Below are 9,203 nucleotides of genomic sequence, written 5' to 3' on the forward strand. Positions count from 1 at the left end.
ACTATAGCTGAAGCACAAATCAATACATGGTGTGCAAGTATGGGATGGGTATCTTTATTTTCCTGGTCTTGTCCTGGCTTTAATTAAAAACCTTAAAACTTTAGAAGAATTTGATTAGGTCTGACAGAGCTTTGAAACAGACATAAATTTAAGAGAAAGATCGTTGTATAAATTGGTTATAATTCCCCCACATGTGCATGCAAGTTGATTTAAAATGACTTCTAAGAGTTCTTTTCCATGAATTCATCAGTGAGTTTACCGGAGAAGATGCTGGAGCTGACTGGGAAAGCTAAAATCAATTCCCATCTCAAGACATGAAGTTCACTGGGTAACTCTTAGACAATTACAGTCTCTGCTCTAACCTATATCTCATGAGAACAGAAAAGCGACTATAACTGGAAGTATGAAATACAGCAACCACACACAAACTATTTGGCGGTCGCTGAAGGAAAGACCATGTACCATGATATAATAAATAAAATTGCATTTTTGCTTCTTCTGCAACCTTTTATTTCTCTTCCAATATACAGTACTTATGATTTGAGCACATAGCTAGCAGGAGAAACTAGACAATGTGGCTTTATCAAATGGAGGAAACAAAAGGGAGGGAGTTACAGAGCAGGAAGTACCTGCTCTGAAATGGCAAGTGTGTGCATATGTGTTCTTGATACCTGAAGTGGATATTAGGGTAGGGCTATCATCCAGGTAGTGGCTGTCATTTACACAAGAACATTCTACACTTTGTGGAATATTTAACTGGTCAAATGATAAATTAAGTGCCTTTTCTCTTTCCAGAAGGCTGCTACAATCCCATGCCCTCCCATTACTTCCTGAACAGATCAGTGGACCATCTCATTAACCTGACAACACAAAATGCTTCACGTAGATTACAGAGCTACACAGGATACAGTATTAACAGTATGTCCTGTCAGCAGTATTCCACTCCCTACTTCAAGAGTAAACTCTGAAGAAGAAATCAATCCCTGTAGGAATCAGGCAATAAACAAACCATAAAGCAACAACAAGATTTATCTTAAAACCAAGGCAAAAACAAAACAAAACAAAACAAAAACAAACAAGATCAGAAGCTTATTTTCCTCTGTGGATAAAAATCCAGACAGTTTTATGTTACTCATCATCATATGAATAAGCAACTGTCAATTTATATTTATCAGTTTACAATATGAGAAACTAAAGATGCATGTACACTAGAATGGTGGTGCAGTGAGTGCACCCCAGAAACAGTGACACCCAGTCTGGCCTTACATTCACTGCAGTGTGTGGTTGTGGGTTCATGCTGCCACCGGCTTCCCTCCTGCCCAGGCAGTGACAAAAAGGTGAGGGCAGTGGATGTACACATGGCCCTTCCAGCCTCTTCACCGCTTTGACTCTCTCTGCTGAAGTAACCAGGGAAAACAGGCGAAGGTGACGGATGCACACACATATGCTCCTGCCGGCCTCCCCTCTGCCCTGGTTCTGTCCACCAAGGGAACCAGGGCAGCAGGAAGGAAGGTGAGATCGGCAGGCAGGCAGACACACACCCTTGCTGGCCTCTCCAATGCCCAGGCTCCCTTCATCAAGGCAACCAGGGCAGCAAGAAAAAGGTTAGGGCAGTGGGAGCATGTATGCCCCTGCCAACTTCCCTGCTGCCTTGGCTCTCTCTTCTGAGGAAACCAGCACAGTCAGGGGGAAAGTGAGGACAGAAGACACCTGTACACCCCTGCTGGAATCCCTGATGCTTTGGCTCTCTCCGCGGAGGGAACCAGGGCAGCAGGGAAGAAGGAGAGGGCAGCAGACATATGCATGCCCCTGTCAGCCTCCCCACAACCTGGCATCAGGGAAGCCTGAAGAAGAAGACCCATCCTCTGTCCATGCCTCCCTTGCACTGCCTTGCTTGCCTGGCTGCCCACCCCAGCAGTCCTTTCTCGGTGTCAGTGGGCAGCAGATGGCCAGTTGGCCAGGGAACAGATGAGCAAGGCAGAGGGGGGAGGGAGAAAGGGGGAACTGCAGTGGACGACACCAATGCTAGTGATGCCACTGCTGCACTGTAGAAATAATGCAGTTTGACACCACTTTAAGTGTTGTAGCACCATCCAATTGCATCCTGGGATCTATAGTTGTACAAGGTCTTTAGCCTTCTCTGGTAAAGAGTGCTGGTTACCAAAAGAACCACAAATCCCAGGATTCTGTAAGATGGAGCCATGGCAGTTAAAATGGGGTCACGCTGCATTACTCCTGCAGTGCAGGTGCACCTTAAAGAGTCCCATACAAAAAAGCCAGTATGGAATTGTGACAGAACACCAGTAAAGTTAGTTTGAAAGAGTTTTATTCCTTGATATTGCAACTGCAACAATCCAGACTTGGGCCTTTATCAAACATTCATCAGCTCAAATCAGACAGAATGCCTTCACATGTGCGTTTGTTATTTTAACACATGATACAGCTAAAGACAATATTATTCTGCACAGCAATCACTGTGGGGGAGCAACAAAACTGGCTAACCTCTTTATACTGTTTAGTCACAGATGAGCAACTTTAACCTTTGTCACAAAAAATTTATAGAGGAAAAGAGTAATCTAGGTATATTAAAGTCATGGATGCTGACTTCTTAGTCAACTGCATCTCCCAAAATCGCTATTAGTACAACATGACTTTCCTACAACCATAATTTCCCTCACAGGAAAAGGAGCTATGTTGCAATATTTTATCACTGAGGAAGTTTACTTTTTTCCGCCCAAGGATTCAAGGACAGCCCATGAGATCATTACTGATAGACCCACTCCTCTATGGATAACTGTACCACTCTTTTTCAAAAGTCTTCATGTTTTTTTTAAAGATTATAGATTTGTAAATGTCAGCAAGTTCTCTGTTTTGTAACTTTAAAAACTCATCCTGTATGCTTTCCCCTCTAATGTGCACCCATTTTTAAAAGAAAAAGAGTGAATAAACACTGGTCCAAAACATACTGCAGAAATAATCCACTTTGAGGCTGCTTTAACTGCCCTGGTTCAATGCTAGGGAATTCCGGGAATTGTAGTTCTGTGAGACATTTAACCTTCTCTTGTGCCACAATAAACTACAATTCCCAGGATTCCCTAGCACTGAGCCAAGGCAGTTAAAGCTGTCCCAAACTGGATTATTTCTGCAGTGTGTTTTGGACCACTATCTACTACAGCACCACTGCAAAACTGCTGCACTGGGACACAAAATTACACCACTGCACTGGAGTGCAGCTGTCACTGTTTAAAACACAGAACCAAAACGGCTTTTTATAAAGTCATCTGGAAATGTCTATGTGTTACACAACATAGGATACAAGTGTCCAGTCAAATGAGGTATTTCTGGTTGGCTACTAGGGAAGACAAACCTTAACTAGATATGCTGAATTGGGTAAAAAGCCCAAGTTTTATGTTTTTAAGCAAGACTCCTTAATTGAGATCCATGCATATTAAGGCCCTGAGTACACATTCTTACTCTGCCCACTTAAAACACTTTAGTAACCCATGGGGAGAGGGTCTTTTAAAAAGCAGACCACAAAAGTCTGAAGTCAGGCCACTGCTATGAATCCTCTGCATCAGCCTTCTTTGAACTAGTACCCTTGAGACTGCTATCTTTCAACTCCCAGCATCCCCAACCAGCATGATATTCTGCTTCAGAATGATGAGAGTTGCCATTCAATACATCTGGAGAATACAAGGCTGAGAAACACTACTTTACACTGTCACTTCCCTCCTGAAGTCATTTTTTTTTGCATTTATTAGCTGGAGAGTACACAAATGCAAACCATTTGTTTGAGTATATATTCAACAATCTATTCAAGACAGAACCCAAATGCCACAGATAATGGCTCATTGTCCTCTTCTCATTCTGTCACTAATGGAAGTGCTTCCTTGTTAGGTTTGTATTTCAGATACGTACAGGTATTACTCTTTAACCTCCCATTGACCTACAGTACTTTTTAAAATTAAGCCATTTTATTTATATTATGGATATATTATATATTAAAGAGACATATTTTGGTTATTAAAAGGACAGAAACAATATTGCAGTGTCCGCATATTATCTTGACCAACATTTTTTGCAAGTCTACTTATTTAAAAAGCAATAGAGAAAACACATTTCAGAATTAGAAGACGACCATCTGGTCTTCAATTCAGTGTGTTGCTACACAGGAATGAGACATGCGACCAGCACTAAATGCCACAGCTGATACTCTCTAATATACAATTTTTAAATTTAAAAGGAAAGTAGGACAAAACAGATACTGAATTAGAAAAATGGATGCACATTTGCTGCTTTATTAAAATAAGGGAACCATTTGTTTCATTCTCTATAAGATGATGTTCACATTTCCACACCAAGAACAAACAGTGGAAATATGTATGATGTATTCACTGGTGTAAAAGTATTTTTAAAAAGGCCTTATCTTGGGTTGTAAAACAGTAGTGTTCTTTACTTTGTAGATCTACAAATGAAGGCAAGACTGGAATTCCAGCCCAATCATAACAATATTTATTGTGAAATTGTCCACACTGAATTGTATGATTTTAAAACTAGTTTTAATATTAATTTGACTAAAAATACATTTTATAAACACTATAGAAACTACTCCAGCAAGATCTAACAAGACAGTACTCATTTCTACAAGAATTAAGCATTCAAATAGTAAGTCATTAAAAAACTCAACTAGCACTATAGTACAGTACATGGAAAAAAGCTATAATAATAATAATAATAATAGTTTATAATACATACCCATAGCACAAACCCCATGAGCAAAATTTGGGCCTACATACGTTTTGACTATAGCAGACCCAATGATTCAATGAGATTAACTTATACAGTAACCCACCATTCAAAAGCTGACAGAATACATCTATTCCAGTTGAGAGTAACCATCAGGATACAAGCCATATGAAGACAAAAGTTTAATTAAACCCTAGCACTCCCATCTCTCAGTCAGCTCAATCAACCCTCTTGCATGAAACTGGTACCGTACTCAGAAACAAAAGGCAAAGGGATGTAAAATTAAGGGGTACTTGACAGTCTTAATCACATTTTAAAAATGTGTAAACATGTGTGACCATGATCACTAAGTAGGTGCAGATCATTACTCTCAACTATTGAGCAGTAAGGGGTGGAATGTAAGATAAGGAAGTTATCCCCACCCCCTTACTCTTCATCCTCATTATCCCAGACCCTCAGACAGGTGGCCAGACACTCCTCCCTCTTGGACTGTCTCCTGCTGCTGTCCAGAAAACATATCCAGGGTTAGCCATGTAGCAAAGAACAGTAACATCCCAAATCCACAAAACAATTATACCTTTACTGGGACAATCAAAGTGCACAACATACATGCTACAAGGTGCCACTGTTTTGTGGACAAAGGTATTAACAATTCTGCAGATTTGTGAACTTGGAGGCTTTCATGGCTGGCATCCATAGTATTTTGTGGGTTTTTGGGGCTGTGGCCAAGTTCTGGAAGAGTCTATTCCTGACTTTTCGTCAGCACCTGTGCCTGGCATCTTCAGAGATTCAAACCCACAAAACTATACTTTTGTGGATTTGAGATGTTAGTGTATTTTGTGTCCTACTATATTACTTTGAGGGTATGGGAGGAGGGAAAGAGTGAGGAGAGAGACAGATAAGTTACACAGAGCACTGTCAAATCACAGCTGAATTCCCTTGCTATTAAATCCATGTCCAACTATATTTTCTTTAATCCAGAATTCAAAAACATCACCAAGTTAGTCTGGAAAATAAGTATATATATCAGGGATCTTGTAGTACCTTTGAGACTAACTGAAAGAAAGCTGGTAGCATGAGAAATGTATATATAAATCAGTATGCAAAAGGAATCTAGCAGCACCTTTTGCAACTCATGGAAAGTAAGGAGGTGGTAGGAGGAGCATGAGAAATGTATATATAGATCAAGATGCAAAGGGATCCAGTAGCACCTTTGAGACTTACTGAAAGAAACTGGCAGCATGAGAAATATATATAAATCAGGATGCAAAAGGGATCCTGTAGTTTAACATCTTTGACACTCACTGAAAGAAGGAAGTTACTAGCATGCTTTCCTAGGCTTGAGTCTACTTCCTCAGATGGAAAAAAACATGCATCTGAGGAAATAGGCTGAAGTCTAAGAAAGCTCCAACTACTGTACCAACTTCTGTCTTTCAGTGAGTCTCAAAGGTTACAGGATTCCTTTGCATACTTCTTTAATCCACAATACTCTCCTCACCCCACTTCCAACCCTATATCCCCCAAAATATCTCGTTCCTTCTTACCTTCCTATGGGGGGGGGGGTTACCCCTGTGTCCCCAAGCCCCAAAGTACAACTGGAAGGGGAGTCCATCCACACACACACAACACACACTTGTCCCGCTTCATGGGGAAGACCCACTAAGTCCTGTCCACAAATCCCACCCCAACCCCAATGGGGGACCCCTCGCCCCCAGGGTGAGCAGGTGTCCTCAACGCAAAACGTAGGGCCTTCAAGGGAAAATGGAAGGCCGTGTCAAGATATAAAAAAGCTCAAAACACGACCATAAATACAAATCCATGCTTTTTAGTCATGCTCAAGATGGAGGGCATTTTACAGCTCCTCCTGGACAGAAAGTGCAAATGGAGGGTGTGTCCTGGAAAAGGTACTGCCAAGTGGAGGACCTTCCAGAGAACATGGAGGGTGTGACCAAAACACAAGCTGAACAGAAATGTCAACTCATGCTTCTTGGTCAGGATCAAAACGGAGGTCGCTTGGGAATTCCTCCTGGACAGAAGGTGGAAATATAGGGCCTGTCCTGGGAAAGGAGGACCTTGGGTCACCCTGAGGGTCAGGCACTGCCAAATGGAGGGCATGAAGGAAACAGAAGCTCGATGGAAATGTCGACCCATGCTTCTTGGTCAGGCTGGAGGACAAATGGAGGACGCTTGGGAATTCCTCCTGGACAGAAGGTGGAAGCGCAGGGCGTGTCCTGGGAAAGGAGGACCTGCCAAATGTGAGGAAAACGCAAGCTGAACAGAAATGTCAACCCATGCTTCTTGGCCAGGCTCAAAACGGAGGACGCTTGGGAGTTCCTCCTGGGCAGGAGGCTGGAAATGGAGGACGCGTCCTTGAAAAGGAGGGCCTCTGGTGCTACTTCATGCGCAGAGCCTTTGGGGACGGCCCCTGGCCTCTCCCTCTCTGTGTCCAGATCTATCTATCTCTGTGTGTGTTGATACTCACCAGAGCAGTGGGCCTCCTTTACTTCCTCAGCGGGGGAAGGAGGCGAGGAAGAGGGGGCTTGGCGGGTCCCACACACCGAGGGACGGGCCATATTCACTCCCTCTTCCCAGAGTCGGCCGGGGCTGAGAGGAAGGCGGCGCTGGGGGGCCGGGGAAGGCGGTCTGAGGCGCTGGAGGAAGGCGCAAAGCTGGGCCGCGACGACAGAAGCAGCCTAGGGCCCTTCCCCCTCCGCAGCACTTGAGGAGGCGCACGCAAACGACCCGCCTCCAACGGCCGCTCCAGGCCAAGTGAGCCGCCTTCGCTTGGCTGGGAGCCACCGCTGGAGAGAGGGAGGCAGAGTCTTGGCTCTCCGCCAATCAGAATGGCTTAGCGCTTGATGGACGGCGGAAAGAGCCAATCCTATGAAAGTTTTGTTTACCCCCCCCCACCCACTGCTTTTTGGTGAGGGAAGGAGAGCGTTGAGTGACAGGCCTGCTTGACTGGAGCTGCACAACAACAGCCTCGGCTGAAGCCAATTGGAGGAAGGGAGGGAGGGATAAAGGGGCGGGGCAGCAGTTCCTGGTGGCGCAGAGGTTAAATGCCGGTATTGCAGCCACTCACGCACAATCCGCAAGGCTGTGAGTTCGATCCCAGCCAGGGGCACAGGGTCGACTCAGCCTGGTTGCTGAAATGAGTGCCCAGCTTCCAGGGGGCAATTAGCTTACACTTTAGCTACTCCTATACTAGTCCAGGCCCATAGACTTCAGGGAGGTGGATAAAGAGACAGCCTGGTGTTAAGGGTTGGAGTATTGGATTAAGTTGCATCTGCACTGCAGAAATAACCCAGTTTGACATGGCTTTAACTGCTGTGGCTCAAGGCTATGGGATTCTGGGAATTGTAGTTTGTTGTGGCACTAGAGCTCTCTGACAGAGAAGGCTAAATGCCTCACAAAACTACATTCCCCAGGATTCTGGGGCAAGAGCTCGCTGACAGAGAAGGCTGTATGTCTCACATAACTACGGTTCTCAGAATTGTAGTTTGTTGTGGCACCAGAGCTCTCTGACAGAGAAATAATGTCTTACAAAACTACAGTTCCCAGACTTCCCTAGCATTGAACTAGGGCAGTTAAATGGTTTCAAACTGGATTATTTCTGCAGTGTGTTTTGGACCATTCAGACTTATTTAGGAATTCAGTGCCCTCTGCCTAACAGTGAAGGTTGTAGCTTCACAACGGATGGAGTCAGCTTGGATCTCAAGAGGAACATCTCTTTTTGTCTTGATAAAGATATTTCTTTTAAGATGTCCTAGGGTACCCGCATGGCCAGAAGGAAGAGGGACTTGCCTGCAAGAATGTTCTCCAATACCTCCTTGAATTGAGAACAGCCATATCTTGACAAAACGCAGGCTTGGGACTAACATTGTCTTAATTCCCCCCCCCCCTCCTGTATGATTTTTAACATCTTTGCCTGATGACGAAGCCAGTGGAGTTTCAAAAGCTTGCAACATATATTTTGTGCATTTCGGTTGTTCCCATAAAGGTATCACTGTTTTGTGGATTTTTGGCACTACAAAGGGTATAATGTGTGGAGCCTTTCAATAAAGTTTCAAACAATCACACTTCAGCAATGAGTAGCTAGTAGTACACCCATGGTCCAAAACACACTGCAAAAATAATCCAGTTTGAGACCACTTTAACTACCCTCGTCCAATGCTAAGGAATCCTGGGAACTGTAGTTTTGTGAGACATTCAGCCTTCTCTGTCAGTGCCACAATAAACTACAGTTACCAGGATTCCCTAACACTGAGCCAGGGCTGTTAAAGTGGTTTCAAACGGGATTATTTCTGCAGTGTGTTTTGGACCTATATTAAAACCCAAATCCATGAAAGGTCAAGGTGTCTTTTACTTAATAATGAGGCACAGTTAACTATGGGGCCGGTTTTCCTGTTAGCGAAGAGTGGGTTGGGTAAATAAAATGCAACAGGTTTTGTTTATTT

At 43.7% G+C, this 9,203-nt stretch overlaps 1 protein-coding gene across 2 annotated transcripts in view; it reads right to left on the reverse strand.

Moving 5' to 3' along the window:
• Positions 1-7,500, reverse strand: part of TESK2 (testis associated actin remodelling kinase 2) — an 81,141-nt gene extending 73,641 nt beyond the window's left edge. For both annotated transcript variants that reach the window (XM_042463458.1, XM_042463459.1), the window contains exon 1: positions 7,229-7,500. The gene's annotated coding sequence lies outside the window, so the exon portion shown is untranslated. The remainder of the gene's footprint in view (positions 1-7,228) is intronic.
• Between the last annotated feature and the right edge of the window lie 1,703 nt (positions 7,501-9,203).

This window comes from Sceloporus undulatus, chromosome 4, assembly GCF_019175285.1.
Source record: "Sceloporus undulatus isolate JIND9_A2432 ecotype Alabama chromosome 4, SceUnd_v1.1, whole genome shotgun sequence".
Classification (NCBI taxonomy): Eukaryota; Metazoa; Chordata; class Lepidosauria; order Squamata; family Phrynosomatidae; genus Sceloporus; species Sceloporus undulatus.